The sequence below is a fragment of the Labrus bergylta genome, chromosome 11 (genome assembly GCF_963930695.1).
Source record: "Labrus bergylta chromosome 11, fLabBer1.1, whole genome shotgun sequence".
Taxonomy (NCBI): Eukaryota; Metazoa; Chordata; class Actinopteri; order Labriformes; family Labridae; genus Labrus; species Labrus bergylta.
Window position 1 is genome coordinate 401748 of NC_089205.1, and position 24908 is coordinate 426655.

The window sequence follows — 24908 nt, forward strand, 5'->3', positions numbered from 1 at the left end:
CAAAAAAGTTGAAAATTTTCATGAAAAGATTTCGGCTTCAAAAAAGTTGAACATTTTCATGAAAAGATTTCGGCTTCAAAAAGTTGAAAATTTTCATGAAAAGATTTCTGCTTCAAAAAAGTTGACCATTTTCATGAAAAGATTTCGGCTTCAAAAAAGTTGAAAATTTTCATGAAGTATTTCGGCTTCAAAAAAATGTAACATTTTCATGAAAAGATTTCGGCTTCAAAAAAGTTGAAAATTTTCATGAAAAGATTTCGGCTTCAAAAAAGTTGAAAATTTTCATGAAAAGATTTCGGTTTCAAAAAGTTGAAAATTTTCATGAAAAGACTGCGGCTTCAAAAAAGTTGACCATTTTCATGAAAAGATTTCGGCTTCAAAAAGTTGAAAATTTTCATGAAAAGATTTCGGCTTCAAAAAAGTTGACCATTTTCATGAAAAGATTTCGGCTTCAAAAAAGTTGACCATTTTCATGAAAAGATTTCGGCTTCAAAAAAGTTGAAAATTTTCATGAAAAGATCTCGGCTTCAAAAAAGTTGAACATTTTCATGAAAAGATTTCGGCTTCAAAAAAGTTGAACATTTTCATGAAAAGATTTCGGCTTCAAAAAAGTTGAAAATTTTCATGAAAAGATCTCGGCTTCAAAAAAGTTGAACATTTTCATGAAAAGATTTCGGCTTCAAAAAAGTTGAACATTTTCATGAAAAGATTTCGGCTTCAAAAAAGTTGAACATTTTCATGAAAAGATTTCGGCTTCAAAAAAGTTGAAAATTTTCATGAAAAGATTTCGGGTTCAAAAAAGTTGAAAATTTTCATGAACTATTTCGGCATCAAAAAAGTTGAAAATTTTCATGAAAAGATTTAGGTTTCAAAAAAGTTGAAAATTTTCATGAAGTATTTCGGCTTCAAAAAAGTCTAAAATTTTCATGAACTATTTCGGCTTCAAAAAAGTTGAAAATTTTCATGAAAAGATTTCTGCTTCAAAAAAGTTGAAAATTTTCATGAAAAGATTTCGGCTTCAAAAAGTTGAAAATTTTCATGAAAAGATTTCGGCTTCAAAAAACTTGAAAATTTTCATCAAAAGATTTAGACTTCAAAAAAGTTGAATATTTTCATCAAGTATTTCGGCTTCAAAAAAGTCGAAGATTTTCATGAAAAGATTTCTGCTTCAAAAAAGTTGAAAATTTTCATGAAAAGATCTCGGTTTCAAAAAAGTTGAAAATTTTCATGAAAAGATTTCGGCTTCAAAAAAGTTGAAAATTTTCATGAAAAGATTTTGGTTTCAAAAAGTTGAAAATTTTCATGAAGTATTTCGGCTTCAAAAAAATGGAACATTTTCATGAAAAGATTTAGGCTTCAAAAAAGTCTAAAATTTTCATGAAAAGATTTCTGCTTTATAAAAAGTTGAAAATTTTCATGAAAAGATTTCGGCTTCAAAAAAGTTGAAAATTTTCATGAAAAGATTTAGACTTCAAAAAAGTCTAAGATTTTCATGAAAAGATTTCTGCTTCAAAAAAGTTGAAAAATTTTATGAAAAGATTTCGGCTTCAAAAAAGTCTAAGATTTTCATGAAAAGATTTCTGCTTCAAAAAACTTGAACATTTTCATGAAAAGATTTCGGCTTCAAAAAAGTTGAACATTTTCATGAAAAGATTTCGGCTTCAAAAAAGTTGACCATTTTCATGAAAAGATTTCGGCTTCAAAAAAGTTGAAAATTTTCATGAAAAGATTTTGGTTTCAAAAAGTTGAAAATTTTCATGAAGTATTTCGGCTTCAAAAAAATGGAACATTTTCATGAAAAGATTTAGGCTTCAAAAAAGTCTAAAATTTTCATGAAAAGATTTCTGCTTTATAAAAAGTTGAAAATTTTCATGAAAAGATTTCGGCTTCAAAAAAGTTGAAAATTTTCATGAAAAGATTTCTGCTTCAAAAAAGTTGAAAATTTTCATGAAAAGATTTCGGCTTCAAAAAAGTTGACCATTTTCATGAAAAGATTTCGGCTTCAAAAAAGTTGAAAATTTTCATGAAAAGATCTCGGCTTCAAAAAAGTTGAACATTTTCATGAAAAGATTTCGGCTTCAAAAAAGTTGAAAATTTTCATGAAAAGATTTTGGTTTCAAAAAGTTGAAAATTTTCATGAAGTATTTCGGCTTCAAAAAAATGGAACATTTTCATGAAAAGATTTAGGCTTCAAAAAAGTCTAAAATTTTCATGAAAAGATTTCTGCTTTAAAAAAGTTGAAAATTTTCATGAAAAGATTTCGGCTTCAAAAAAGTTGAAAATTTTCATGAAAAGATTTAGACTTCAAAAAAGTTGAATATTTTCATCAAGTATTTCGGCTTCAAAAAAGTCGAAGATTTTCATGAAAAGATTTCTGCTTCAAAAAAGTTGAAAATTTTCATGAAAAGATTTCTGCTTCAAAAAAGTTGACCATTTTCATGAAAAGATTTCGGCTTCAAAAAAGTTGAAAATTTTCATGAAAAGATTTCGGTTTCAAAAAGTTGAAAATTTTCATGAAAAGATTTCGGCTTCAAAAAAGTTGAACATTTTCATGGAAAGATTTTGGCTTCAAAAAAGTTGAAAATTTTCATGAAAAGATTTTGGTTTCAAAAAGTTGAAAATTTTCATGAAAAGATTTCGGCTTCAAAAAAGTTGAACATTTTCATGGAAAGATTTTGGCTTCAAAAAAGTTGAACATTTTCATGAAAAGATTTCGGTTTCAAAAAGTTGAAAATTTTCATGAAAAGATTTCGGCTTCAAAAAAGTTGAACATTTTCATGGAAAGATTTTGGCTTCAAAAAAGTTGAAAATTTTCATGAAAAGATTTCGGTTTCAAAAAGTTGAAAATTTTCATGAAAAGATTTCGGCTTCAAAAAAGTTGACCTTTTTCATGAAAAGATTTCGGCTTCAAAAAAGTTGAAAATTTTCATGAAAAGATTTCGGTTTCAAAAAGTTGAAAATTTTAATGAAAAGATCTCGGCTTCAAAAAAGTTGAACATTTTCATGAAAGATTTTGGCTTCAAAAAGTTGAAAATTTTCATGAAGTATTTCGGCGTCAAAAAAATGGAACATTTTCATGAAAAGATTTCGGCTTCAAAAAAGTTGACCATTTTCATGAAAAGATTTCGGCTTCAAAAAAGTTGAAAATTTTCATGAAAAGATCTCGGCTTCAAAAAAGTTGAACATTTTCATGAAAAGATTTCGGCTTCAAAAAAGTTGAACATTTTCATGAAAAGATTTCGGCTTCAAAAAAGTTGAAAATTTTCATGAAAAGATCTCGGCTTCAAAAAAGTTGAACATTTTCATGAAAAGATTTCGGCTTCAAAAAAGTTGAACATTTTCATGAAAAGATTTCGGCTTCAAAAAAGTTGAACATTTTCATGAAAAGATTTCGGCTTCAAAAAAGTTGAAAATTTTCATGAAAAGATTTCGGGTTCAAAAAAGTTGAAAATTTTCATGAACTATTTCGGCATCAAAAAAGTTGAAAATTTTCATGAAAAGATTTAGGTTTCAAAAAAGTTGAAAATTTTCATGAAGTATTTCAGCTTCAAAAAAGTCTAAAATTTTCATGAACTATTTCGGCTTCAAAAAAGTTGGAAATTTTCATGAAAAGATTTCTGCTTCAAAAAAGTTGAAAATTTTCATGAAAAGATTTCGGCTTCAAAAAGTTGAAAATTTTCATGAAAAGATTTCGGCTTCAAAAAACTTGAAAATTTTCATCAAAAGATTTAGACTTCAAAAAAGTTGAATATTTTCATCAAGTATTTCGGCTTCAAAAAAGTCGAAGATTTTCATGAAAAGACTTCTGCTTCAAAAAAGTTGAAAATTTTCATGAAAAGATCTCGGCTTCAAAAAAGTTGAACATTTTCATGAAAAGATTTCGGCTTCAAAAAAGTTGAAAATTTTCATGAAAAGATTTAGACTTCAAAAAAGTTGAATATTTTCATCAAGTATTTCGGCTTCAAAAAAGTCGAAGACTTTCATGAAAAGATTTCTGCTTCAAAAAAGTTGAAAATTTTCATGAAAAGATTTCGGCTTCAAAAAAGTTGACCATTTTCATGAAAAGATTTCGGCTTCAAAAAAGTTGAAAATTTTCATGAAAAGATTTCGGTTTCAAAAAGTTGAAAATTTTCATGAAAAGATTTCGGCTTCAAAAAAGTTGAACATTTTCATGGAAAGATTTTGGCTTCAAAAAAGTTGAAAATTTTCATGAAAAGATTTTGGTTTCAAAAAGTTGAAAATTTTCATGAAAAGATTTCGGCTTCAAAAAAGTTGAACATTTTCATGGAAAGATTTTGGCTTCAAAAAAGTTGAAAATTTTCATGAAAAGATTTCGGTTTCAAAAAGTTGAAAATTTTCATGAAAAGATTTCGGCTTCAAAAAAGTTGAACATTTTCATGGAAAGATTTTGGCTTCAAAAAAGTTGAAAATTTTCATGAAAAGATTTCGGTTTCAAAAAGTTGAAAATTTTCATGAAAAGATTTCGGCTTCAAAAAAGTTGACCTTTTTCATGAAAAGATTTCGGCTTCAAAAAAGTTGAAAATTTTCATGAAAAGATTTCGGTTTCAAAAAGTTGAAAATTTTAATGAAAAGATCTCGGCTTCAAAAAAGTTGAACATTTTCATGAAAGATTTTGGCTTCAAAAAGTTGAAAATTTTCATGAAGTATTTCGGCGTCAAAAAAATGGAACATTTTCATGAAAAGATTTCGGCTTCAAAAAAGTTGAAAATTTTCATGAAAAGATTTCGGGTTCAAAAAAGTTGAAAATTTTCATGAACTATTTCGGCATCAAAAAAGTTGAAAATTTTCATGAAAAGATTTCGGCTTCAAAAAAGTTGAAAATTTTCATGAAGTATTTCGGCTTCAAAAAAGATGGAAATTTTCATGAAAAGATTTCTGCTTCAAAAAAGTTGAAAATTTTCAAGAAAAGATTTAGACTTCAAAAAAGTTGAATATTTTCATCAAGTATTTCGGCTTCAAAAAAGTCGAAGATTTTCATGAAAAGATTTCTGCTTCAAAAAAGTTGACCATTTTCATGAAAAGATTTCGGCTTCAAAAAGTTGAAAATTTTCATGAAAAGATTTCGGCTTCAAAAAAGTTGGCCATTTTCATGAAAAGATTTCGGCTTCAAAAAAGTTGACCATTTTCATGAAAAGATTTCGGCTTCAAAAAACTTGAAAATTTTCATCAAAAGATTTAGACTTCAAAAAAGTTGAATATTTTCATCAAGTATTTCGGCTTCAAAAAAGTCGAAGATTTTCATGAAAAGACTTCTGCTTCAAAAAAGTTGAAAATTTTCATGAAAAGATCTCGGCTTCAAAAAAGTTGAACATTTTCATGAAAAGATTTCGGCTTCAAAAAAGTTGAAAATTTTCATGAAAAGATTTAGACTTCAAAAAAGTTGAATATTTTCATCAAGTATTTCGGCTTCAAAAAAGTCGAAGCCTTTCATGAAAAGATTTCTGCTTCAAAAAAGTTGAAAATTTTCATGAAAAGATTTCGGCTTCAAAAAAGTTGACCATTTTCATGAAAAGATTTCGGCTTCAAAAAAGTTGAAAATTTTCATGAAAAGATTTCGGTTTCAAAAAGTTGAAAATTTTCATGAAAAGATTTCGGCTTCAAAAAAGTTGAACATTTTCATGGAAAGATTTTGGCTTCAAAAAAGTTGAAAATTTTCATGAAAAGATTTTGGTTTCAAAAAGTTGAAAATTTTCATGAAAAGATTTCGGCTTCAAAAAAGTTGAACATTTTCATGGAAAGATTTTGGCTTCAAAAAAGTTGAAAATTTTCATGAAAAGATTTCGGTTTCAAAAAGTTGAAAATTTTCATGAAAAGATTTCGGCTTCAAAAAAGTTGAAAATTTTCATGAAAAGATTTCGGTTTCAAAAAGTTGAAAATTTTCATGAAAAGATTTCGGCTTCAAAAAAGTTGAACATTTTCATGGAAAGATTTTGGCTTCAAAAAAGTTGAAAATTTTCATGAAAAGATTTTGGTTTCAAAAAGTTGAAAATTTTCATGAAAAGATTTCGGCTTCAAAAAAGTTGAACATTTTCATGGAAAGATTTTGGCTTCAAAAAAGTTGAATATTTTCATGAAAAGATTTCGGTTTCAAAAAGTTGAAAATTTTCATGAAAAGATTTCGGCTTCAAAAAAGTTGAACATTTTCATGGAAAGATTTTGGCTTCAAAAAAGTTGAAAATTTTCATGAAAAGATTTCGGTTTCAAAAAGTTGAAAATTTTCATGAAAAGATTTCGGCTTCAAAAAAGTTGACCTTTTTCATGAAAAGATTTCGGCTTCAAAAAAGTTGAAAATTTTCATGAAAAGATTTCGGTTTCAAAAAGTTGAAAATTTTAATGAAAAGATCTCGGCTTCAAAAAAGTTGAACATTTTCATGAAAGATTTTGGCTTCAAAAAGTTGAAAATTTTCATGAAGTATTTCGGCGTCAAAAAAATGGAACATTTTCATGAAAAGATTTCGGCTTCAAAAAAGTTGAAAATTTTCATGAAAAGATTTCGGGTTCAAAAAAGTTGAAAATTTTCATGAACTATTTCGGCATCAAAAAAGTTGAAAATTTTCATGAAAAGATTTCGGCTTCAAAAAAGTTGAAAATTTTCATGAAGTATTTCGGCTTCAAAAAAGATGGAAATTTTCATGAAAAGATTTCGGGTTCAAAAAAGTTGAAAATTTTCATGAACTATTTCGGCATCAAAAAAGTTGAAAATTTTCATGAAAAGATTTCGGCTTCAAAAAAGTTGAAAATTTTCATGAAGTATTTCGGCTTCAAAAAAGATGGAAATTTTCATGAAAAGATTTCTGCTTCAAAAAAGTTGAAAATTTTCAAGAAAAGATTTCGGCTTCAAAAAAGTTGAACATTTTCATGAAAAGATTTCGGCTTCAAAAAGTTGAAAATTTTCATGAAAAGATTTCTGCTTCAAAAAAGTTGACCATTTTCATGAAAAGATTTCGGCTTCAAAAAAGTTGAAAATTTTCATGAAGTATTTCGGCTTCAAAAAAATGTAACATTTTCATGAAAAGATTTCGGCTTCAAAAAAGTTGAAAATTTTCATGAAAAGATTTCGGCTTCAAAAAAGTTGAAAATTTTCATGAAAAGATTTCGGTTTCAAAAAGTTGAAAATTTTCATGAAAAGACTGCGGCTTCAAAAAAGTTGACCATTTTCATGAAAAGATTTCGGCTTCAAAAAGTTGAAAATTTTCATGAAAAGATTTCGGCTTCAAAAAAGTTGACCATTTTCATGAAAAGATTTCGGCTTCAAAAAAGTTGACCATTTTCATGAAAAGATTTCGGCTTCAAAAAAGTTGAAAATTTTCATGAAAAGATCTCGGCTTCAAAAAAGTTGAACATTTTCATGAAAAGATTTCGGCTTCAAAAAAGTTGAACATTTTCATGAAAAGATTTCGGCTTCAAAAAAGTTGAAAATTTTCATGAAAAGATCTCGGCTTCAAAAAAGTTGAACATTTTCATGAAAAGATTTCGGCTTCAAAAAAGTTGAACATTTTCATGAAAAGATTTCGGCTTCAAAAAAGTTGAACATTTTCATGAAAAGATTTCGGCTTCAAAAAAGTTGAAAATTTTCATGAAAAGATTTCGGGTTCAAAAAAGTTGAAAATTTTCATGAACTATTTCGGCATCAAAAAAGTTGAAAATTTTCATGAAAAGATTTAGGTTTCAAAAAAGTTGAAAATTTTCATGAAGTATTTCGGCTTCAAAAAAGTCTAAAATTTTCATGAACTATTTCGGCTTCAAAAAAGTTGGAAATTTTCATGAAAAGATTTCTGCTTCAAAAAAGTTGAAAATTTTCATGAAAAGATTTCGGCTTCAAAAAGTTGAAAATTTTCATGAAAAGATTTCGGCTTCAAAAAACTTGAAAATTTTCATCAAAAGATTTAGACTTCAAAAAAGTTGAATATTTTCATCAAGTATTTCGGCTTCAAAAAAGTCGAAGATTTTCATGAAAAGATTTCTGCTTCAAAAAAGTTGAAAATTTTCATGAAAAGATCTCGGTTTCAAAAAAGTTGAAAATTTTCATGAAAAGATTTCGGCTTCAAAAAAGTTGAAAATTTTCATGAAAAGATTTTGGTTTCAAAAAGTTGAAAATTTTCATGAAGTATTTCGGCTTCAAAAAAATGGAACATTTTCATGAAAAGATTTAGGCTTCAAAAAAGTCTAAAATTTTCATGAAAAGATTTCTGCTTTATAAAAAGTTGAAAATTTTCATGAAAAGATTTCGGCTTCAAAAAAGTTGAAAATTTTCATGAAAAGATTTAGACTTCAAAAAAGTCTAAGATTTTCATGAAAAGATTTCTGCTTCAAAAAAGTTGAAAAATTTTATGAAAAGATTTCGGCTTCAAAAAAGTCTAAGATTTTCATGAAAAGATTTCTGCTTCAAAAAACTTGAACATTTTCATGAAAAGATTTCGGCTTCAAAAAAGTTGAACATTTTCATGAAAAGATTTCGGCTTCAAAAAAGTTGACCATTTTCATGAAAAGATTTCGGCTTCAAAAAAGTTGAAAATTTTCATGAAAAGATTTTGGTTTCAAAAAGTTGAAAATTTTCATGAAGTATTTCGGCTTCAAAAAAATGGAACATTTTCATGAAAAGATTTAGGCTTCAAAAAAGTCTAAAATTTTCATGAAAAGATTTCTGCTTTATAAAAAGTTGAAAATTTTCATGAAAAGATTTCGGCTTCAAAAAAGTTGAAAATTTTCATGAAAAGATTTCTGCTTCAAAAAAGTTGAAAATTTTCATGAAAAGATTTCGGCTTCAAAAAAGTTGACCATTTTCATGAAAAGATTTCGGCTTCAAAAAAGTTGAAAATTTTCATGAAAAGATCTCGGCTTCAAAAAAGTTGAACATTTTCATGAAAAGATTTCGGCTTCAAAAAAGTTGAAAATTTTCATGAAAAGATTTTGGTTTCAAAAAGTTGAAAATTTTCATGAAGTATTTCGGCTTCAAAAAAATGGAACATTTTCATGAAAAGATTTAGGCTTCAAAAAAGTCTAAAATTTTCATGAAAAGATTTCTGCTTTAAAAAAGTTGAAAATTTTCATGAAAAGATTTCGGCTTCAAAAAAGTTGAAAATTTTCATGAAAAGATTTAGACTTCAAAAAAGTTGAATATTTTCATCAAGTATTTCGGCTTCAAAAAAGTCGAAGACTTTCATGAAAAGATTTCTGCTTCAAAAAAGTTGAAAATTTTCATGAAAAGATTTCTGCTTCAAAAAAGTTGACCATTTTCATGAAAAGATTTCGGCTTCAAAAAAGTTGAAAATTTTCATGAAAAGATTTCGGTTTCAAAAAGTTGAAAATTTTCATGAAAAGATTTCGGCTTCAAAAAAGTTGAACATTTTCATGGAAAGATTTTGGCTTCAAAAAAGTTGAAAATTTTCATGAAAAGATTTTGGTTTCAAAAAGTTGAAAATTTTCATGAAAAGATTTCGGCTTCAAAAAAGTTGAACATTTTCATGGAAAGATTTTGGCTTCAAAAAAGTTGAACATTTTCATGAAAAGATTTCGGTTTCAAAAAGTTGAAAATTTTCATGAAAAGATTTCGGCTTCAAAAAAGTTGAACATTTTCATGGAAAGATTTTGGCTTCAAAAAAGTTGAAAATTTTCATGAAAAGATTTCGGTTTCAAAAAGTTGAAAATTTTCATGAAAAGATTTCGGCTTCAAAAAAGTTGACCTTTTTCATGAAAAGATTTCGGCTTCAAAAAAGTTGAAAATTTTCATGAAAAGATTTCGGTTTCAAAAAGTTGAAAATTTTAATGAAAAGATCTCGGCTTCAAAAAAGTTGAACATTTTCATGAAAGATTTTGGCTTCAAAAAGTTGAAAATTTTCATGAAGTATTTCGGCGTCAAAAAAATGGAACATTTTCATGAAAAGATTTCGGCTTCAAAAAAGTTGACCATTTTCATGAAAAGATTTCGGCTTCAAAAAAGTTGAAAATTTTCATGAAAAGATCTCGGCATCAAAAAAGTTGAACATTTTCATGAAAAGATTTCGGCTTCAAAAAAGTTGAACATTTTCATGAAAAGATTTCGGCTTCAAAAAAGTTGAAAATTTTCATGAAAAGATCTCGGCTTCAAAAAAGTTGAACATTTTCATGAAAAGATTTCGGCTTCAAAAAAGTTGAACATTTTCATGAAAAGATTTCGGCTTCAAAAAAGTTGAACATTTTCATGAAAAGATTTCGGCTTCAAAAAAGTTGAAAATTTTCATGAAAAGATTTCGGGTTCAAAAAAGTTGAAAATTTTCATGAACTATTTCGGCATCAAAAAAGTTGAAAATTTTCATGAAAAGATTTAGGTTTCAAAAAAGTTGAAAATTTTCATGAAGTATTTCAGCTTCAAAAAAGTCTAAAATTTTCATGAACTATTTCGGCTTCAAAAAAGTTGGAAATTTTCATGAAAAGATTTCTGCTTCAAAAAAGTTGAAAATTTTCATGAAAAGATTTCGGCTTCAAAAAGTTGAAAATTTTCATGAAAAGATTTCGGCTTCAAAAAACTTGAAAATTTTCATCAAAAGATTTAGACTTCAAAAAAGTTGAATATTTTCATCAAGTATTTCGGCTTCAAAAAAGTCGAAGATTTTCATGAAAAGACTTCTGCTTCAAAAAAGTTGAAAATTTTCATGAAAAGATCTCGGCTTCAAAAAAGTTGAACATTTTCATGAAAAGATTTCGGCTTCAAAAAAGTTGAAAATTTTCATGAAAAGATTTAGACTTCAAAAAAGTTGAATATTTTCATCAAGTATTTCGGCTTCAAAAAAGTCGAAGACTTTCATGAAAAGATTTCTGCTTCAAAAAAGTTGAAAATTTTCATGAAAAGATTTCGGCTTCAAAAAAGTTGACCATTTTCATGAAAAGATTTCGGCTTCAAAAAAGTTGAAAATTTTCATGAAAAGATTTCGGTTTCAAAAAGTTGAAAATTTTCATGAAAAGATTTCGGCTTCAAAAAAGTTGAACATTTTCATGGAAAGATTTTGGCTTCAAAAAAGTTGAAAATTTTCATGAAAAGATTTTGGTTTCAAAAAGTTGAAAATTTTCATGAAAAGATTTCGGCTTCAAAAAAGTTGAACATTTTCATGGAAAGATTTTGGCTTCAAAAAAGTTGAAAATTTTCATGAAAAGATTTCGGTTTCAAAAAGTTGAAAATTTTCATGAAAAGATTTCGGCTTCAAAAAAGTTGAACATTTTCATGGAAAGATTTTGGCTTCAAAAAAGTTGAAAATTTTCATGAAAAGATTTCGGTTTCAAAAAGTTGAAAATTTTCATGAAAAGATTTCGGCTTCAAAAAAGTTGACCTTTTTCATGAAAAGATTTCGGCTTCAAAAAAGTTGAAAATTTACATGAAAATATTTCGACTTCAAAACAGTCTAAGATTTTCATGAAAAGATTTCTGCTTCAAAAATGTTGAAAATTTTCATGAAAAGATTTCGGGTTCAAAAAAGTTGAAAATTTTCATGAACTATTTCGGCATCAAAAAAGTTGAAAATTTTCATGAAAAGATTTAGACTTCAAAAAAGTCTAAGATTTTCATGAAAAGATTTCTGCTTCAAAAAAGTTGAAAATTTTCATGAAAAGATTTCGGGTTCAAAAAAGTTGAAAATTTTCATGAACTATTTCGGCATCAAAAAAGTTGAAAATTTTCATGAAAAGATTTAGACTTCAAAAAAGTCTAAGATTTTCATGAAAAGATTTCTGCTTCAAAAAAGTTGAAAATTTTCATGAAAAGATTTCGGCTTCAAAAAGTTGAAAATTTTCATGAAAAGATTTCGGCTTCAAAAAAGTTGACCATTTTCATGAAAAGATTTCGGCTTCAAAAAAGTTGAAAATTTTCATGAAAAGATTTCGGTTTCAAAAAGTTGAAAATTTTCATGAAAAGATCTCGGCTTCAAAAAAGTCTAAGATTTTCATGAAAAGATTTCGGCTTCAAAAAAGTTGAAAATTTTCATGAACTATTTCGGCTTCAAAAAAGTTGGAAATTTTCATGAAAAGATTTAGACTTCAAAAAAGTTGAATATTTTCATCAAGTATTTCGGCTTCAAAAAAGTCGAAGATTTTCATGAAAAGATTTCTGCTTCAAAAAAGTTGAAAATTTTCATGACAGGATTTTGGCTTCAAAAAAGTTTAAGATTTTCATGAAAAGATTTTGGTTTCAAAAAGTTGAAAATTTTCATTAAAAGATTTCGGCTTCAAAAAGTTGAAAATTTTCATGAAAAGATTTCGGCTTCAAAAAAGTTGAACATTTTCATGAAAAGATTTCGGCTTCAAAAAAGTTGAAAATTTTCATGAAGTATTTCGGCTTCAAAAAAATGGAACATTTTCATGAAAAGATTTCGGCTTCAAAAAAGTTGAACATTTTCATGAAAAGATTTCGGCTTCAAAAAAGTTGAAAATTTTCATGAAGTATTTCGGCTTAAAAAAAATGGAACATTTTCATGAAAAGATTTCAGCTTCAAAAACTTGAACATTTTCATGAAAAGATTTCGGCTTCAAAAAAGTTGAACATTTTCATGAAAAGATTTCGGCTTCAAAAAAGTTGAACATTTTCATGAAAAGATTTCTGCTTCAAAAAAGTTGAAAATTTTCATGAAGTATTTCGGCTTCAAAAAAATGGAACATTTTCATGAAAAGATTTCGGCTTCAAAAAAGTTGAACATTTTCATGAAAAGATTTCTGCTTCAAAAAAGTTGAAAATTTACATGAAAAGATTTCGACTTCAAAACAGTCTAAGATTTTCATGAAAAGATTTCTGCTTCAAAAAAGTTGAAAATTTTCATGAAAAGATTTCGGGTTCAAAAAAGTTGAAAATTTTCATCAAGTATTTCGGCTTCAAAAAAGTCGAAGATTTTCATGAAAAGATTTCGGCTTCAAAAAAGTTGAAAATTTTCATGAAAAGATTTCGGGTTCAAAAAAGTTGAATATTTTCATCAAGTATTTCGGCTTCAACAAAGTCTAATATTTTCATCAAGTATTTCGGCTTCAAAAAAGTTGAAAATTTTCATGAACTATTTCGGCTTCAACAAAGTTGAAAATTTTCAATAAAAGATTTCTGCTTCAAAAAAGTTGAAAATTTTCATGAAAAGATTTCGGCTTCAAAAAGTTGAAAATTTTCATGAAAAGATTTCGGCTTCAAAAAAGTTGACCATTTTCATGAAAAGATTTCGGCTTCAAAAAAGTTGAAAATTTTCATGAAAAGATTTCGGGTACAAAAAAGTTGAAAATTTTCATGAAGTATTTCGGCTTCAAAAAAGTCTAAAATTTTCATGAACTATTTCGGCTTCAAAAAAGTTGGAAATTTTCATGAAAAGATTTCTGCTTCAAAAAAGTTGAAAATTTTCATGAAAAGATTTCGGCTTCAAAAAAGTTGACCATTTTCATGAAAAGATTTAGACTTCAAAAAAGTTGACCATTTTCATGAAAAGATTTCTGCTTCAAAAAAGTTGAAAATTTTCATGAAAAGATTTCGGTTTCAAAAAGTTGAAAATTTTCATGAAAAGATCTCGGCTTCAAAAAAGTTGAACATTTTCATGAAAAGATTTCTGCTTCAAAAAAGTTGAAAATTTTCATGAAAAGATTTCGGCTTCAAAAAGTTGAAAATTTTCATGAAAAGATCTCGGCTTCAAAAAAGTTGAAAATTTTCATGAAAAGATTTCTGGTTCAAAAAAGTTGAAAATTTTCATGAAAAGATTTCGGGTACAAAAAAGTTGAAAATTTTCATGAAGTATTTCGGCTTCAAAAAAGTCTAAAATTTTCATGAACTATTTCGGCTTCAAAAAAGTTGGAAATTTTCATGAAAAGATTTCTGCTTCAAAAAAGTTGAAAATTTTCATGAAAAGATTTCGGCTTCAAAAAAGTTGACCATTTTCATGAAAAGATTTAGACTTCAAAAAAGTTGACCATTTTCATGAAAAGATTTCTGCTTCAAAAAAGTTGAAAATTTTCATGAAAAGATTTCGGTTTCAAAAAGTTGAAAATTTTCATGAAAAGATCTCGGCTTCAAAAAAGTTGAACATTTTCATGAAAAGATTTCTGCTTCAAAAAAGTTGAAAATTTTCATGAAAAGATTTCGGCTTCAAAAAGTTGAAAATTTTCATGAAAAGATCTCGGCTTCAAAAAAGTTGAAAATTTTCATGAAAAGATTTCGGGTTCAAAAAAGTTGACCATGTTCATGAACTATTTCGGCATCAAAAAAGTTGAAAATTTTCATGAAAAGATTTAGGTTTCAAAAAAGTTGAAAATTTTCATGAAGTATTTCGGCTTCAAAAAAGTCTAAAATTTTCATGAACTATTTCGGCTTCAAAAAAGTTGGAAATTTTCAAGAAAAGATTTCTGCTTTAAAAAAGTTGAAAATTTTCATGAAAAGATTTCGGCTTCAAAAAAGTTGAAAATTTTCATGAAAAGATTTAGACTTCAAAAAAGTTGAATATTTTCATGAAGTATTTCGGCTTCAAAAAAGTCGAAGATTTTCATGAAAAGATTTCTGCTTCAAATAAGTTGAAAATTTTCATGAAAAGATTTCGGCTTCAAAAAAGTTGACCATTTTCATGAAAAGTTTTCGGCTTCAAAAAAGTTGAAAATTTTCATGAAAAGATTTCGGTTTCAAAAAGTTGAAAATTTTCATTAAAAGATCTCGGCTTCAAAAAAGTTGAACATTTTCATGAAAAGATTTCGGCTTCAAAAAAGTTGAAAATTTTCATGAAGTATTTCGGCTTCAAAAAAATGGAACATTTTCATGAAAAGATTTCGGCTTCAAAAAAGTTGAACATTTTCATGAAAAGATTTCGGCTTCAAAAAAGTTGAAAATTTTCATGAAGTATTTCGGCTTAAAAAAAATGGAACATTTTCATGAAAAGATTTCAGCTTCAAAAACTTGAACATTTTCATGAAAAGATTTCGGCTTCAAAAAAGTTGAACATTTTCATGAAAAGATTTCGGCTTCAAAAAAGTTGAACATTTTCATGAAAAGATTTCTGCTTCAAAAAAGTTGAAAATTTTCATGAAGTATTTCGGCTTCAAAAAAATGGAACATTTTCATGAAAAGATTTCGGCTTCAAAAAAGTTGAACATTTTCATGAAAAGATTTCTGCTTCAAAAAAGTTGAAAATTTACATGAAAAGATTTCGACTTCAAAACAGTCTAAGATTTTCATGAAAAGATTTCTGCTTCAAAAAAGTTGAAAATTTTCATGAAAAGATTTCGGGTTCAAAAAAGTTGAAAATTTTCATCAAGTATTTCGGCTTCAAAAAAGTCGAAGATTTTCATGAAAAGATTTCGGCTTCAAAAAAGTTGAAAATTTTCATGAAAAGATTTCGGGTTCAAAAAAGTTGAATATTTTCATCAAGTATTTCGGCTTCAACAAAGTCTAATATTTTCATCAAGTATTTCGGCTTCAAAAAAGTTGAAAATTTTCATGAACTATTTCGGCTTCAACAAAGTTGAAAATTTTCAATAAAAGATTTCTGCTTCAAAAAAGTTGAAAATTTTCATGAAAAGATTTCGGCTTCAAAAAGTTGAAAATTTTCATGAAAAGATTTCGGCTTCAAAAAAGTTGACCATTTTCATGAAAAGATTTCGGCTTCAAAAAAGTTGAAAATTTTCATGAAAAGATTTCGGGTACAAAAAAGTTGAAAATTTTCATGAAGTATTTCGGCTTCAAAAAAGTCTAAAATTTTCATGAACTATTTCGGCTTCAAAAAAGTTGGAAATTTTCATGAAAAGATTTCTGCTTCAAAAAAGTTGAAAATTTTCATGAAAAGATTTCGGCTTCAAAAAAGTTGACCATTTTCATGAAAAGATTTAGACTTCAAAAAAGTTGACCATTTTCATGAAAAGATTTCTGCTTCAAAAAAGTTGAAAATTTTCATGAAAAGATTTCGGTTTCAAAAAGTTGAAAATTTTCATGAAAAGATCTCGGCTTCAAAAAAGTTGAACATTTTCATGAAAAGATTTCTGCTTCAAAAAAGTTGAAAATTTTCATGAAAAGATTTCGGCTTCAAAAAGTTGAAAATTTTCATGAAAAGATCTCGGCTTCAAAAAAGTTGAAAATTTTCATGAAAAGATTTCTGGTTCAAAAAAGTTGAAAATTTTCATGAAAAGATTTCGGGTACAAAAAAGTTGAAAATTTTCATGAAGTATTTCGGCTTCAAAAAAGTCTAAAATTTTCATGAACTATTTCGGCTTCAAAAAAGTTGGAAATTTTCATGAAAAGATTTCTGCTTCAAAAAAGTTGAAAATTTTCATGAAAAGATTTCGGCTTCAAAAAAGTTGACCATTTTCATGAAAAGATTTAGACTTCAAAAAAGTTGACCATTTTCATGAAAAGATTTCTGCTTCAAAAAAGTTGAAAATTTTCATGAAAAGATTTCGGTTTCAAAAAGTTGAAAATTTTCATGAAAAGATCTCGGCTTCAAAAAAGTTGAACATTTTCATGAAAAGATTTCTGCTTCAAAAAAGTTGAAAATTTTCATGAAAAGATTTCGGCTTCAAAAAGTTGAAAATTTTCATGAAAAGATCTCGGCTTCAAAAAAGTTGAAAATTTTCATGAAAAGATTTCGGGTTCAAAAAAGTTGACCATGTTCATGAACTATTTCGGCATCAAAAAAGTTGAAAATTTTCATGAAAAGATTTAGGTTTCAAAAAAGTTGAAAATTTTCATGAAGTATTTCGGCTTCAAAAAAGTCTAAAATTTTCATGAACTATTTCGGCTTCAAAAAAGTTGGAAATTTTCAAGAAAAGATTTCTGCTTTAAAAAAGTTGAAAATTTTCATGAAAAGATTTCGGCTTCAAAAAAGTTGAAAATTTTCATGAAAAGATTTAGACTTCAAAAAAGTTGAATATTTTCATGAAGTATTTCGGCTTCAAAAAAGTCGAAGATTTTCATGAAAAGATTTCTGCTTCAAATAAGTTGAAAATTTTCATGAAAAGATTTCGGCTTCAAAAAAGTTGACCATTTTCATGAAAAGTTTTCGGCTTCAAAAAAGTTGAAAATTTTCATGAAAAGATTTCGGTTTCAAAAAGTTGAAAATTTTCATTAAAAGATCTCGGCTTCAAAAAAGTTGAACATTTTCATGAAAAGATTTCGGCTTCAAAAAAGTTGAAAATTTTCATGAAGTATTTCGGCTTCAAAAAAATGGAACATTTTCATGAAAAGATTTCGGCTTCAAAAAAGTTGAACATTTTCATGAAAAGATTTCGGCTTCAAAAAAGTTGAAAATTTTCATGAAGTATTTCGGCTTAAAAAAAATGGAACATTTTCATGAAAAGATTTCAGCTTCAAAAACTTGAACATTTTCATGAAAAGATTTCGGCTTCAAAAAAGTTGAACATTTTCATGAAAAGATTTCGGCTTCAAAAAAGTTGAACATTTTCATGAAAAGATTTCTGCTTCAAAAAAGTTGAAAATTTTCATGAAGTATTTCGGCTTCAAAAAAATGGAACATTTTCATGAAAAGATTTCGGCTTCAAAAAAGTTGAACATTTTCATGAAAAGATTTCTGCTTCAAAAAAGTTGAAAATTTACATGAAAAGATTTCGACTTCAAAACAGTCTAAGATTTTCATGAAAAGATTTCTGCTTCAAAAAAGTTGAAAATTTTCATGAAAAGATTTCGGGTTCAAAAAAGTTGAAAATTTTCATCAAGTATTTCGGCTTCAAAAAAGTCGAAGATTTTCATGAAAAGATTTCGGCTTCAAAAAAGTTGAAAATTTTCATGAAAAGATTTCGGGTTCAAAAAAGTTGAATATTTTCATCAAGTATTTCGGCTTCAACAAAGTCTAATATTTTCATCAAGTATTTCGGCTTCAAAAAAGTTGAAAATTTTCATGAACTATTTCGGCTTCAACAAAGTTGAAAATTTTCAATAAAAGATTTCTGCTTCAAAAAAGTTGAAAATTTTCATGAAAAGATTTCGGCTTCAAAAAGTTGAAAATTTTCATGAAAAGATTTCGGCTTCAAAAAAGTTGACCATTTTCATGAAAAGATTTCGGCTTCAAAAAAGTTGAAAATTTTCATGAAAAGATTTCGGGTACAAAAAAGTTGAAAATTTTCATGAAGTATTTCGGCTTCAAAAAAGTCTAAAATTTTCATGAACTATTTCGGCTTCAAAAAAGTTGGAAATTTTCATGAAAAGATTTCTGCTTCAAAAAAGTTGAAAATTTTCATGAAAAGATTTCGGCTTCAAAAAAGTTGACCATTTTCATGAAAAGATTTAGACTTCAAAAAAGTTGACCATTTTCATGAAAAGATTTCTGCTTCAAAAAAGTTGAAAATTTTCATGAAAAGATTTCGGTTTCAAAAAGTTGAAAATTTTCATGAAAAGATCTCGGCTTCAAAAAAGTTGAACATTTTCATGAAAAGATTTCTGCTTCAAAAAAGTTGAAAATTTTCATGAAAAGATTTCGGCTTCAAAAAGTTGAAAATTTTCATGAAAAGATCTCGGCTTCAAAAAAGTTGAAAATTTTCATGAAAAGATTTCTGGTTCAAAAAAGTTGAAAATTTTCATGAAAAGATTTCGGGTACAAAAAAGTTGAAAATTTTCATGAAGTATTTCGGCTTCAAAAAAGTCTAAAATTTTCATGAACTATTTCGGCTTCAAAAAAGTTGGAAATTTTCATGAAAAGATTTCTGCTTCAAAAAAGTTGAAAATTTTCATGAAAAGATTTCGGCTTCAAAAAAGTTGACCATTTTCATGAAAAGATTTAGACTTCAAAAAAGTTGACCATTTTCATGAAAAGATTTCTGCTTCAAAAAAGTTGAAAATTTTCATGAAAAGATTTCGGTTTCAAAAAGTTGAAAATTTTCATGAAAAGATCTCGGCTTCAAAAAAGTTGAACATTTTCATGAAAAGATTTCTGCTTCAAAAAAGTTGAAAATTTTCATGAAAAGATTTCGGCTTCAAAAAGTTGAAAATTTTCATGAAAAGATCTCGGCTTCAAAAAAGTTGAAAATTTTCATGAAAAGATTTCGGGTTCAAAAAAGTTGACCATGTTCATGAACTATTTCGGCATCAAAAAAGTTGAAAATTTTCATGAAAAGATTTAGGTTTCAAAAAAGTTGAAAATTTTCATGAAGTATTTCGGCTTCAAAAAAGTCTAAAATTTTCATGAACTATTTCGGCTTCAAAAAAGTTGGAAATTTTCAAGAAAAGATTTCTGCTTTAAAAAAGTTGAAAATTTTCATGAAAAGATTTCGGCTTCAAAAAAGTTGAAAATTTTCATGAAAAGATTTAGACTTCAAAAAAGTTGAATATTTTCATGAAGTATTTCGGCTTCAAAAAAGTCGAAGATTTTCATGAAAAGATTTCTGCTTCAAATAAGTTGAAAATTTTCATGAAAAGATTTCGGCTTCAAAAAAGTTGACCATTTTCATGAAAAGTTTTCGGCTTCAAAAAAGTTGAAAATTTTCATGAAAAGATTTCGGTTTCAAAAAGTTGAAAATTTTCATTAAAAGATCTCGGCTTCAAAAAAGTTGAACATTTTCATGAAAAGATTTCGGCTTCAAAAAAGTTGAAAATTTTCATGAAGTATTTCGGCTTCAAAAAAATGGAACATTTTCATGAAAAGATTTCGGCTTCAAAAAAGTTGAACATTTTCATGAAAAGATTTCGGCTTCAAAAAAGTTGAAAATTTTCATGAAGTATTTCGGCTTAAAAAAAATGGAACATTTTCATGAAAAGATTTCAGCTTCAAAAACTTGAACATTTTCATGAAAAGATTTCGGCTTCAAAAAAGTTGAACATTTTCATGAAAAGATTTCGGCTTCAAAAAAGTTGAACATTTTCATGAAAAGATTTCTGCTTCAAAAAAGTTGAAAATTTTCATGAAGTATTTCGGCTTCAAAAAAATGGAACATTTTCATGAAAAGATTTCGGCTTCAAAAAAGTTGAACATTTTCATGAAAAGATTTCTGCTTCAAAAAAGTTGAAAATTTACATGAAAAGATTTCGACTTCAAAACAGTCTAAGATTTTCATGAAAAGATTTCTGCTTCAAAAAAGTTGAAAATTTTCATGAAAAGATTTCGGGTTCAAAAAAGTTGAAAATTTTCATCAAGTATTTCGGCTTCAAAAAAGTCGAAGATTTTCATGAAAAGATTTCGGCTTCAAAAAAGTTGAAAATTTTCATGAAAAGATTTCGGGTTCAAAAAAGTTGAATATTTTCATCAAGTATTTCGGCTTCAACAAAGTCTAATATTTTCATCAAGTATTTCGGCTTCAAAAAAGTTGAAAATTTTCATGAACTATTTCGGCTTCAACAAAGTTGAAAATTTTCAATAAAAGATTTCTGCTTCAAAAAAGTTGAAAATTTTCATGAAAAGATTTCGGCTTCAAAAAGTTGAAAATTTTCATGAAAAGATTTCGGCTTCAAAAAAGTTGACCATTTTCATGAAAAGATTTCGGCTTCAAAAAAGTTGAAAATTTTCATGAAAAGATTTCGGGTACAAAAAAGTTGAAAATTTTCATGAAGTATTTCGGCTTCAAAAAAGTCTAAAATTTTCATGAACTATTTCGGCTTCAAAAAAGTTGGAAATTTTCATGAAAAGATTTCTGCTTCAAAAAAGTTGAAAATTTTCATGAAAAGATTTCGGCTTCAAAAAAGTTGACCATTTTCATGAAAAGATTTAGACTTCAAAAAAGTTGACCATTTTCATGAAAAGATTTCTGCTTCAAAAAAGTTGAAAATTTTCATGAAAAGATTTCGGTTTCAAAAAGTTGAAAATTTTCATGAAAAGATCTCGGCTTCAAAAAAGTTGAACATTTTCATGAAAAGATTTCTGCTTCAAAAAAGTTGAAAATTTTCATGAAAAGATTTCGGCTTCAAAAAGTTGAAAATTTTCATGAAAAGATCTCGGCTTCAAAAAAGTTGAAAATTTTCATGAAAAGATTTCTGGTTCAAAAAAGTTGAAAATTTTCATGAAAAGATTTCGGGTACAAAAAAGTTGAAAATTTTCATGAAGTATTTCGGCTTCAAAAAAGTCTAAAATTTTCATGAACTATTTCGGCTTCAAAAAAGTTGGAAATTTTCATGAAAAGATTTCTGCTTCAAAAAAGTTGAAAATTTTCATGAAAAGATTTCGGCTTCAAAAAAGTTGACCATTTTCATGAAAAGATTTAGACTTCAAAAAAGTTGACCATTTTCATGAAAAGATTTCTGCTTCAAAAAAGTTGAAAATTTTCATGAAAAGATTTCGGTTTCAAAAAGTTGAAAATTTTCATGAAAAGATCTCGGCTTCAAAAAAGTTGAACATTTTCATGAAAAGATTTCTGCTTCAAAAAAGTTGAAAATTTTCATGAAAAGATTTCGGCTTCAAAAAGTTGAAAATTTTCATGAAAAGATCTCGGCTTCAAAAAAGTTGAAAATTTTCATGAAAAGATTTCGGGTTCAAAAAAGTTGACCATGTTCATGAACTATTTCGGCATCAAAAAAGTTGAAAATTTTCATGAAAAGATTTAGGTTTCAAAAAAGTTGAAAATTTTCATGAAGTATTTCGGCTTCAAAAAAGTCTAAAATTTTCATGAACTATTTCGGCTTCAAAAAAGTTGGAAATTTTCAAGAAAAGATTTCTGCTTTAAAAAAGTTGAAAATTTTCATGAAAAGATTTCGGCTTCAAAAAAGTTGAAAATTTTCATGAAAAGATTTAGACTTCAAAAAAGTTGAATATTTTCATGAAGTATTTCGGCTTCAAAAAAGTCGAAGATTTTCATGAAAAGATTTCTGCTTCAAATAAGTTGAAAATTTTCATGAAAAGATTTCGGCTTCAAAAAAGTTGACCATTTTCATGAAAAGTTTTCGGCTTCAAAAAAGTTGAAAATTTTCATGAAAAGATTTCGGTTTCAAAAAGTTGAAAATTTTCATTAAAAGATCTCGGCTTCAAAAAAGTTGAACATTTTCATGAAAAGATTTCGGCTTCAAAAAAGTTGAACATTTTCATGAAAAGATTTCTGCTTCAAAAAAGTTGAAAATTTTCATGAAAAGATTTTGGTTTCAATAAGTTGAAAATTTACATAAAAAGATTTCGGCTTCAAAAATGTTAAACATTTTCATGAAAAGATTTCGGCTTCAAAAAAGTTGAAAATTTTCATGAAGTATTTCGGCTTCAAAAAAATGTAAAATTTTCATGAAAAGATTTCGGCTTCAAAAAAGTTGAAAATTTTCATGAAGTATTTCGGCTTCAAAAAAATGTAAAATTTTCATGAAAAGATTTCGGCTTCAAAAAAGTTGAACATTTTCATGAAAAGATTTCTGCTTCAAAAAAGTTGAAAATTTACATGAAAAGATTTCGACTTCAAAAAAGTTGAAAATTTTCATGAAGTATTTCGGCTTCAAAAAAGGTGAACATTTTCATGAAAAGATTTCGGCTTCAAAAAAGTTGAACATTTTCATGAAAAGATTTCTGCTTCAAAAAAGTTGAAAATTTTCATGAAAAGATTTTGGTTTCAAAAAGTTGAAAATTTTCATGAAGTATTTCGGCTTCAAAAAAATTGAACATTTTCATGAAAAGATTTTGGCTTCAAAAAAGTTGAAAATTTTCATGAAAAGATTTCGGCTTCAAAAAAATTGAAAATTTTCATGAAACGATTTAGACTTCAAAAAAGTTGAATATTTTCATCAAGTATTTCGGCTTCAAAAAAGTCGAAGATTTTCATGAAAAGATTTCGGCTTCAAAAAAGTTGAAAATTTTCATCAAGTATTTTGGCTTCAAAAAAGTCGAAGATTTTCATGAAAAGATTTCTGCTTCAAAAAAGTTGAAAATTTTCATGAAAAGATTTAGGTTTCAAAAAAGTTGAAAATTTTCATTAAAAGATTTTGGCTTCAAAAAAATTGAAAATTTTCATGAAACGATTTAGACTTCAAAAAAGTTGAATATTTTCATCAAGTATTTCGGCTTCAAAAAAGTCTAATATTTTCATCAAGTATTTCGGCTTCAAAAAAGTTGAAAATTTTCATGAAGTATTTCGGCTTCAAAAAAATGTAACATTTTCATGAAAAGATTTCGGCTTCAAAAAAGTTGAACATTTTCATGAAAAGATTTCGGCTTCAAAAAAGTTGAAAATTTTCATGAAAAGATTTCGGTTTCAAAAAGTTGAAAATTTTCATGAAAGGACTGCGGCTTCAAAAAAGTTGACCATTTTCATGAAAAGATTTCGGCTTCAAAAAAGTTGACCATTTTCATGAAAAGATTTCGGCTTCAAAAAAGTTGAACATTTTCATGAAAAGATCTTGGCTTCAAAAAAGTTGAACATTTTCATGAAAAGATTTCGGCTTCAAAAAAGTTGAACATTTTCATGAAAAGATTTCGGCTTCAAAAAAGTTGAAAATTTTCATGAAAAGATCTCGGCTTCAAAAAAGTTGAACATTTTCATGAAAAGATTTCTGCTTCAAAAAAGTTGAACATTTTCATGAAAAGATCTCGGCTTCAAAAAAGTTGAACATTTTCATGAAAAGATTTCGGCTTCAAAAAAGTTGAAAATTTTCATGAAAAGATTTCGGCTTCAAAAAAGTCTAAAATTTTCATGAACTATTTCGGCTTCAAAAAAGTCTAAAATTTTCATGAAAAGATTTCTGCTTCAAAAAAGTTGAAAATTTTCATGAAAAGATTTCGGCTTCAAAAAGTTGAAAATTTTCATGAAAAGATTTCGGCTTCAAAAAAGTTGAAAATTTTCATGAAGTATTTCGGCTTCAAAAAAATGTAACATTTTCATGAAAAGATTTCGGCTTCAAAAAAGTTGAACATTTTCATGAAAAGATTTCGGCTTCAAAAAAGTTGAAAATTTTCATGAAAAGATTTCGGTTTCAAAAAGTTGAAAATTTTCATGAAAGGACTGCGGCTTCAAAAAAGTTGACCATTTTCATGAAAAGATTTCGGCTTCAAAAAAGTTGACCATTTTCATGAAAAGATTTCGGCTTCAAAAAAGTTGAAAATTTTCATGAAAAGATCTTGGTTTCAAAAAAGTTGAACATTTTCATGAAAAGATTTCGGCTTCAAAAAAGTTGAACATTTTCATGAAAAGATTTCGGCTTCAAAAAAGTTGAAAATTTTCATGAAAAGATCTCGGCTTCAAAAAAGTTGAACATTTTCATGAAAAGATTTCTGCTTCAAAAAAGTTGAAAATTTTCATGAAAAGATCTCGGCTTCAAAAAAGTTGAACATTTTCATGAAAAGATTTCGGCTTCAAAAAAGTTGAAAATTTTCATGAAAAGATTTCGGCTTCAAAAAAGTCTAAAATTTTCATGAACTATTTCGGCTTCAAAAAAGTTGGAAATTTTCATGAAAAGATTTCGGCTTCAAAAAAGTTGAAAATTTTCATGAAAAGATTTCGGCTTCAAAAAGTTGAAAATTTTCATGAAAAGATTTCGGCTTCAAAAAAGTTGAAAATTTTCATCAAAAGATTTAGACTTCAAAGAAGTTGAATATTTTCATCAAGTATTTCGGCTTCAAAAAAGTCGAAGATTTTCATGAAAAGATTTCTGCTTCAAAAACTTGAACATTTTCATGAAAAGATTTCGGCTTCAAAAAAGTTGAACATTTTCATGAAAAGATTTCTGCTTCAAAAAAGTTGAACATTTTCATGAAAAGATTTCGGCTTCAAAAAAGTTGAAAATTTTCATGAAAAGATTTCGGCTTCAAAAAGTTGAAAATTTTCATGAAAAGATCTTGGCTTCAAAAAAGTTGACCATTTTCATGAAAAGATTTCTGCTTCAAAAAAGTTGAACATTTTCATGAAAAGATTTCGGCTTCAAAAAAGTTGAAAATTTTCATGAAGTATTTCGGCTTAAAAAAAATGGAACATTTTCATGAAAAGATTTCGGCTTCAAAAAAGTTGAAAATTTTCATGAAAAGATCTCGGCTTCAAAAAAGTTGAACATTTTCATGAAAAGATTTCGG